The sequence below is a fragment of the Leopardus geoffroyi genome, chromosome B1, assembly GCF_018350155.1.
Source record: "Leopardus geoffroyi isolate Oge1 chromosome B1, O.geoffroyi_Oge1_pat1.0, whole genome shotgun sequence".
Taxonomy (NCBI): domain Eukaryota; kingdom Metazoa; phylum Chordata; class Mammalia; order Carnivora; family Felidae; genus Leopardus; species Leopardus geoffroyi.
In genome coordinates, this window is record NC_059327.1 from 36276575 (window position 1) to 36285000 (window position 8426).

An 8426-nucleotide genomic window follows, 5' to 3' on the forward strand; every position below is an offset into this window, starting at 1 on the left:
CCGAGGTACAGGAAACCTTAGCACAGCCACAACGAACATTAATCAAAAGCCAGAGCAGGTTGTTCTTAACTAAAGCCAGAGGACTAGGTTATTAATAAAGACACTTGATGGATCCCATTTCTAATGGGGGATGGGAAGGGCGGAGTCAGGAGGTGGTGCCCACTAATGTACCTGTCTTGTGTTATTATCCTAAGGTGAACTTCCTTGCAATCAGTTACACTGTGAAAGTAGGCACATCAAGTACATACAGAAAGGATAGCATATTTATTGATTTCTTTACATTGATGAAATAATTTCTCTGGGTGTCTTTTTGTCCATTTGGGTAAAATACCATAGCCTGGGTAGCTTAAACGATGGCAATATATTGCTCACATTCTGAAGGTGGGAAGTCCAAGATCAAGGCACTAGCCGATTTCAAAGGTCTAATCCCATTATGAGCACTCCACCCTCTGATCTACTCACCACCCAAAGGCCCTACCTCCTGATACCAGCACATTGTGGGTCAGAGCTTCAACATATGGGTTTTGGGACGACACAGACATTCAGACCACAGCACCCGGTCTCACTTTTATGATTCAGAATGTAGAGTGAAAGCTGATCACAGATTTGGGAGGCCGGTGAAAAGCACAAGGTTCTGAGAGTAAAAGGTGCTATGAATACTGCCCCCACAAAGCTGAGGTCAGGAAGGGCTCTCTGGGGTCACGTTGTCTGTCCCCTGCTTCCCGTGCTTTTCCCAACGTCACCAGGTGAGTGTGAGCCCAGGCAACTCCTCGCCCGGGAGTGAGCTGCGTGGCCCTCCTTGGCCCGAGCATTTGTAGGCCCAGTGTTCTCTGGCTGCTGGCCTGGGACCTGGAGGTCTGAGAGGGCAGCCTGGGAAAGGGCTTGGTGTGACTCTGGGTCTTGCCCTCACACCGGTGGGCCTTTCAAGGAGGCTGTGACTTCTGCTGTATTCCGGGTGGGCAGGGATGTGCCTTCTCTCCTTCCCACTGAAGAGAAGGTTGAAAGGCCTTGAAGGACTCTCTGGCAGAGTCCCTGCTCCAGAACATCTGCCAATCACTAGAACAATCCCTAGATCAGTATATCCCCCACAGGGCTCTTTTATTATTTTTAAAAATATTAAGAGAACTAATTAAATATAGAGGTGTGCTCCGGCCCTAATCTGTGGCTTCTCATCTTTCCTCTCCTCCCTCCTTCTCCTGCTGGGCCCCAGTGTGTATTGTCAAAGTGGCAAGTGAGGAGGGAAGGAGAAAGCCAGGGAGATAACACAGAATTGGTATGCCGGGCAAAGGCTGCGGACACAAGGGACTTCTTTTAATCCAGTCCATTAATCAATTTCTCCATAGAAATTGAATTAACTGTCTTTCATCAACATCACATCCCAGGACTTGAAAACACCATGTGCACACAGGAATGTAAATGTGGCAGGGTGTGTGTCTCCCTTCCTGTGTAGGCGAACATGTGGGGCTCCTGTTCTTTGGTCCAGTGCACGGAGAGTGAAAAGCCTGGCAAAGGGGCTGGCAGTAGTCATTGGCCTTGAACCTGGGCCACCGAAGCTATCTGCCCTTTTTTGTTTCTTGCTCACAGCCACTAGAAAGACTTTGTACTCCCATCCCTCTTTAACCTAAACACATTCACTGTAGAGTATCAGTCTCACTGTAAGATTTTTTTAAATTTGGGCTTGAGTTGCCCCAAAACAACTGGCCCTTGTGCTGCTGCACCCCCCACTGTGCCCTTCATTCCTGCTAACATAAAGCTCTTTTTCTGGGTCAGCGGGCTCTGGCTTGTACTGGGAATCTATCAATGAAGGTTTGAAAGGATCTCTGTCAGTCTTTGAGATAAAATTCAGACACTGCTGTATGCGTATGAGGATGCAGCTCCAGAGAGAGGTCAACCACAGGAAATTCCTTAGAGATTTCAGTATTTAATTAATTTAATCAGTAACTAATAGATATTTATTGGCTGTCTGCCAGGTTCAGGATTTCTGCTGGGTCTCAAGGGCACAGAGATCAAAAGAAAACAACACAACACAACCCAACAATGACAGCAACAACAACACCCCCCCTCCCCCTCCAAACAATTAGGTCTTTGCCCAGATAATCCAGTGAGGGGAGACTGGTAGAATAAGAATTCACAATTCAGTGTAATAGATATTAAAGTGGAATTTTGCAGTTTCTGGGATGAGGATGTGGAGAAGATGGAGTGATTACTTGGCCTGATGGGGCCAGGAAAGACCACATAAAAGAGGTAGACTCTGGAAAGACAAACCATTTGCTAAGGGAGAGGGCTTGGAAGCAGATTCCAAAAGAAAAAATTTCATTCTCTCTCACATTCCATTCTCCATACAATCAGAAAAGTGATCATGCCATTCCTATTCTTACCCAACCCCCGTGGCATTTCATTGCCCTCAGAAGAGCATAAAACCTGCTTTACCAGGGAGACCTCGGCAGCCACATCCAGGATGGCACATCCTGATGCTCACAACAGTGAAAGTTGATGTGACTTCTTTAGCGCGGTCCAGACTCAAAGGCTGCTATTCCCTCTGACTGGAATACCTCCCCCTCTGCCCTCCATGCCTGTTCTGCCATTGACTGGCTGAGTCCAACTCACCCTTCAGGTGTCTAGAGGGCAGCTTGCTTGTCCCCTCCCCCCACCTCCCTAAAATGGGTTAGGCCCTTCAGTTACATCTTAGAGCCCACCTCAGCCTGCGCTTCTCTTTCTAGCAATGATCTTGGTTGTAATTACTGTTTGAAACTCCTATCCCTCTCCAGACTTTAAGTGCCAAGAAAAGAGGCATCGTATTTGTTCTGATTGCTTTGTTAATGTCCAGGCCTAGCCCAAAGTAAATGCTTAATAAATCCTTGCTGAATGAATGAGTGAACAATTTATGTTTGAAAAGGCTTATTTTAGGGAAATGGTGAAGGAAGTAGCTTCCTTAGGGCAGGGTGAGCAGCCTGACGAGGTGGGACTGGGCAAGATTGCTTGTTAAGCTAAGGAGTTTGGGGCGTCTGGGTGGCCCGGTCCATTGAGCAACAGACTCTTGATTTTGGCTAGGGACATGATTCCAGGGTTGTGGGATCGATCCTCGTGTCAGACTGCACTGAGCATGGAGTGTGCTTAAGATTCTCATTCTCTCTTTTTCTCTTTCTCTTTCTGCCCATCTCCCCCACTCATGCATTCTCTCTCTCTAAAAAAAATAGCTAAGGAGTTTGGACTCTGTTCCATAGGCAAAAGGAACCATGAAAGGCTTATGAGCAAAAGAGTGACTTGATCTGATTTGTGTTTTCCAAATATAAGTCTAGTGCAATTGATTCCCAAGTTAACTCTCCAGAGTTGGCTCTTATTTGATTTTCCAGATTCTCACTCTTCTCATCAAGCAAAGCGAAGGCAAACAAGTTTTGGGTTTCAGTGGTGGGCAGGTTTATAATTTGATAGGGGCACATCATCTGCTTGTCATCTCCCTCTACCCCCATCCACTCAACCTGAGAGCCTCCCCAGGACCCATTTGGTTGTAAGGCACACTTAGAATCATGCCCCTGCCATTCCAGCCTCATGGACTGAATGCTCTCCTGCCTCCATGTGTTTACTTGTGCTGTTTCCTTTGTCCCTAGAGCCCTTCCTCCCATCTCTGCCTTTTCCATTGTTGCCCATCCTTCCTGGCCTGCTTTAAGGCCTGCTCTCCATGTGGAGCCTCACTGACCACTGCAGGCTGTCTGCTCTGTGAGATTCACAAAGTACTCATACTCTCTGCCCTACTAGCACTTGTGGAACCACAGAGCCAGGCTGACCTCCTTTTTTAACAGGAGGGGAAAATGAGGGGGAATGAATTGTTAGGGTCATACATCTGGGGAGCAGCAAGACCAGGGCCTCCCTCCAGGTGGCCTGACCCAACCACATTTATGGCTTTCCCCCTACATGGCACTCCCTAACCAAGCTCTTGAGCACAGGTATCTTATCTTTAACTTTTCAGCACATGACCAGTTTTCCCAATAAAATCAGGAGCTCCTTAAAGACCTAGACTACAGAGCATCTCATTTGTCTGAGTATAAATGTCTGGCACATAGTAGTTATTCTGTGAAGGGTCATTGATGTGAAACATTTCAGATAAGAAATATTTCTTTGCTCTCCATTAGCTTCTGCTCTGTTCATTAGGGAAGTGGTGGCCTGGGAACCAGACTGTTGATTTAGAAGCATGAGGTGAGAGCCACAGCAGAGGGCCTTCTTGTTGACGGTGTGCTTTTAAGTCTCCCAGGAGGCAAGTCTAGAGCATCATTGGGAATGTCTTAAAATCCTTGGAAGGAAGGGGTGGTTTTCCTCTCCTTGTCAAACCCCTCCTCCTTCCTGACCCATTCTCTGTCTTTCCCTGCCTGCTCTGTGTCTTGGAGGCTGACTTCACCTGGAGAGCATCACCTAGAGTCCTCTGCTGACTGGCTTCATGTAGACTCAGTCAGTGGATAGATAAGGAGTAGGAGGAGGTCAGGGTGTTTATTCCCGGATTCTGTTCCTCCATACCTGCCTGCACTTTTGTGGATGGCTGAATTCCTAAAGATAGCTCCTGCCAGGTGGCTGTGAGAGGGCTTTCCCCTATACCCCCTCAGGTGCCATGGCAATACTGGCTTCCTGCTGTTGCTGGTCCAAGGTACCTTCCACCCCTTGTTGACACCCCATGCCATCTAAGAGGCCCTGGACCAAATTTTCCTTCCAGTGTGCCGTCTGTTTTTCTGGGATTGGGTCTGACCTAAGGTCTTAAGGAAACTCAAAGAACCAGACTATTGGGGAGGAGGATAGTGCAGGACCAAGTATTTTTGGCAATGATGCCAGATGTTGAGGAATACAAAGGCATAAACAGTGTCTTTGAGCCTGCCCCTGGGATTGGGCATGAAGGAGAGTATGGGGCAGAAGAGCAACTCCCAACCCTCTCCATTCTTAGCTGGCTCTATTGTAGTCACCTACCTTTTGAGGGGACTTCTATTTTATTAAAAACACATTCATTCAAAAAGTAAGAGGCCACTACTCTCCAAGGAGCTTACAGCATTCTGGGAAAGACATATAAACAAATTCCACTGGGAAGTAGATGAAGGGGATGAACCAAGCATGTCAGGTGTGGCTGGATGTGGAAGCTACCAGCCATGTACTGGACTGAAGTGGACCCTGATGCAGAAAAAATACTGGCTTTGGAGGAAGAAGATGCGCTTAAGACCTAGAGTCCTTAATTACTCTCTGAACCTTGTTGATGAGCTGGGAAAAATGACACCTTGCTTGCAGGCTATCTTTAAGACCTATGTGAGATGCCATGTACAAAGTCCTAGCTCTTCAATGAGTGGCTCCCATTACCAGGAAATGTGTCATTTAAGTCCCAGGGTGAACAGGGTAGAAGGACCTGGCACAACAAGGCTGATGTTTTAGTATCTGATGAATGAATCCATGAATGGATGACTGAATGAAGGGAGACAAGACAGTAGCAGCCACTGGTGTGGATGGGAGTTGGCTTCATGGTGAGAGGCTGGGGGTCTGACTCCAGCCTGCAAGGGAACAAGTCTCACACCTACCAGGTTATTCTTTAGTATAGATTGCTCCCACAGTGGGGAACTCCAGGGAAGGAGGGTAGGCCAAGGCAGAAGTGACCTCAATTACCCAAGCTGTTGATTCTTGGGTATTTAGGCTATACCTTTGACACAAACTCAAAACTTACCAGTTCATTTATTTCACTTGGTTAGGAACCAAGACAATAGAGGATGGAAGATATCAATTTCATTAGAAATATAACTTTTTTTCCCCCTTTCCTTTTTTCTTCTTTAAAAACCCTGGGCAACTGACCTAGTTTTTCATTCCCTTTGAACTCAACTACAGCAAATCTTCTTCAAAGCAGGGTTATAACATTCAGGTTCTTCAGTTTATGTGGGTCAGGGTGACTCTTCCTGTGACTGAAAAAGATGAGCTTCGAGTGCCATCGTTTTTAGCTGCCTTGGTGCCTGGAACTCTTTTGGAATTTTCTTTTTTAGCCTCCTTGTTAGCCTTAAGTGCTTTAAGTTATGGTAGTTAACAGGAAAAGTGTGGCAGAGGAAATGTTTACTATTTGATTTTATAATAAATGACTTTTAAAAGGGAATGGGCAGAACAGACAAGGTTGTTCCTGGCATCTCTCCATTAGTGCCATCCTTGGTGGTGGTGGTGGAGGAAGTGTTACCTGTCTTTTACACATAGTGGAAAGAACACCTGACCAAGAGTCAGGGAACCAGTTTGTGAACAATGTGATCTTGGATAAGTCACAACTTATTTGTGATTCTTCCTCTGAAAAAGTCCCTCAAGCCCTTTGGTTCTCTGATAGCTCTGCAATTTTGATGTAGGTTGAGGGTGGAAGGGCATCTTACAAGGCACTCTCAAAATAGAAGCATCCTCCCAAATAGCACTAGTATTTCCTTGCTGTGCCATCCCTGCAGGAAGCAGAGCTGGGTGAATACACAGCAGGGATGAGTAGTCTTATTCCAGTGTGATTTGAGCTATTCTTAACGGCTAATCTCCTCCCAAATTTCTCTTGGTCCGATATGTTTCTGCTTAAAATTTCATCATTAGAAAGTCATTCCTTTGAGTGGGACATTACTGAATTCAGGAATTACTAGTTAAGATTAATTTTGGCACTAGCAATTTGAAGAGTTTCGTTTATCATACAGCTTTCCAAAGAGGCAGCAGGCTGATGACCCAGCACATGAGGTGGACACGTTCTGAAGGAGCTGGAGGATGGGAAAGTCTGGAGAGCTGGCGAGCCAGGCAAGCCTAGGTGAGGTTCAGGGCAAGACCCCTATTCCTGTAAATAAGTGACCTGTGCCAACATCCCCATTGTGCTGAAGCCTGGAGGGCCTGCCTGCATTTCTCCACTAGGAAGTTTAGCTCTCAGTTCAACTTCATACCTCCTCTGCGTACCCCAGACTTTCCACTCCCATTTCCAGGATCCTAAGCTCATAAATAGCACCATTGGGAGCCCTGGAGCCAAGCACAGCCTTGCCTGTCTCCAGCTCCCTACCTGAGCTCAGAGGTGCCCCAGTTAGTGCTAGCAGCACAGGTATGTTGCCTCTGTCCTCTAAGGCAGGGTTCTTAGAGATGGCTATTATACATTTTAACAAATAACAGGAGCACCGAGGCAGAGACTTTTATCACAATATAAACACTGTAATTTAAACCTTTTAGGGCAACAAATCTATGAAATGAAAGTCAACAGAGAGGACACAGAGTTAAGTTTCAGCCATGAGCTGCTGTTGCCTGGCTGGGGGGAAGTGCTGTGCAAACACTTGACCTGGAAGCCAGAATGAGACACTCCCCACACTCAGTGTGGCTGGAAACACAAATGGCAGTTCCTGGAGCTGCACCAGCAGAGAGCCATGGAAGGCGAGGACTGTCTCTCTCACTCAGTCACACATGGGTATCATTGATGGCTTACTGTGCCTGAGCCCTGCCAAATGCTGGGAAACCCCTGCTTCCAGCACTAATGTGATCTGTGAGATTGCTAATACTGCCTGATATTTGCTGAGTGTTCACCAGGTGCAATGTGGAGTGCTTCATGGGGATTGTTACAATTAATGCTCAGAGCAACTCTATGACATAGGCATCCTTGTTCATCCATTTGTACATGAAAAGAAATTGAGGCTTAGGTTACCCTGCCCAAGGATACCAGCTGAAAGCAGGAAAGCATGGGTCTCAGAGTCAGAGAACCTGAGCCCAGGGCCGATGCCCTAACCATGACTCTCCACTGTCTCTCTGCAAAGACAACTAGCCTGGGCATGCAGTGTGTACTTTCTGGGGAGACAGGGGAAGATGAGCATAAATAATCAGAGCACATGTAGTAAGGAAGGTTGTCCCAAGGTCTTCATGGGGGTCTTCATTCATTCATTCATTCAACACATATTTCTCTAGAGTTCCAGGCAGCATGCTGGAAGTATGCTGGTTATGAGAGTGAGTCCAAAGAATTTAAACACTCAGTCAGTCTCGGATTTCATGGAGATTGTAGTGCAGACACAGAAGGCAGATATTAATGAAAGAATCACACAGATCAATGTAGATTTACCACTGAGGAGAGTGAATCACTAACTTCCCAAAGGACTCAAATAAGGCTTCAAAGAGGAGGATGCATTTGATCTGTTCCCAAGAACGGGGTGAGTTTTCCCGGTGGAGAGAGCAAGCCCTCCAGGACGTGCAAGTCTCTACGGTGTGGATGAGGAGAAGGTTTTAAGGACTGAGGACAGTCTGACTGGAGTGGGGGGCTCAAGGAGGGAAGAGGCTGGAGAGTTAGGTTGGCATGAATGTGCAAAAGGCCCTTGTTTGCCAGGTAAGGAGTCTTGGGAGCTTTATCACACAGGTTGGGGCTTAGGGTGGGAAAAGTGTTAATCTGTTTATCTGTCCTTCTGGTACTTAAGTCCCCCTCCATTTGAGAATCA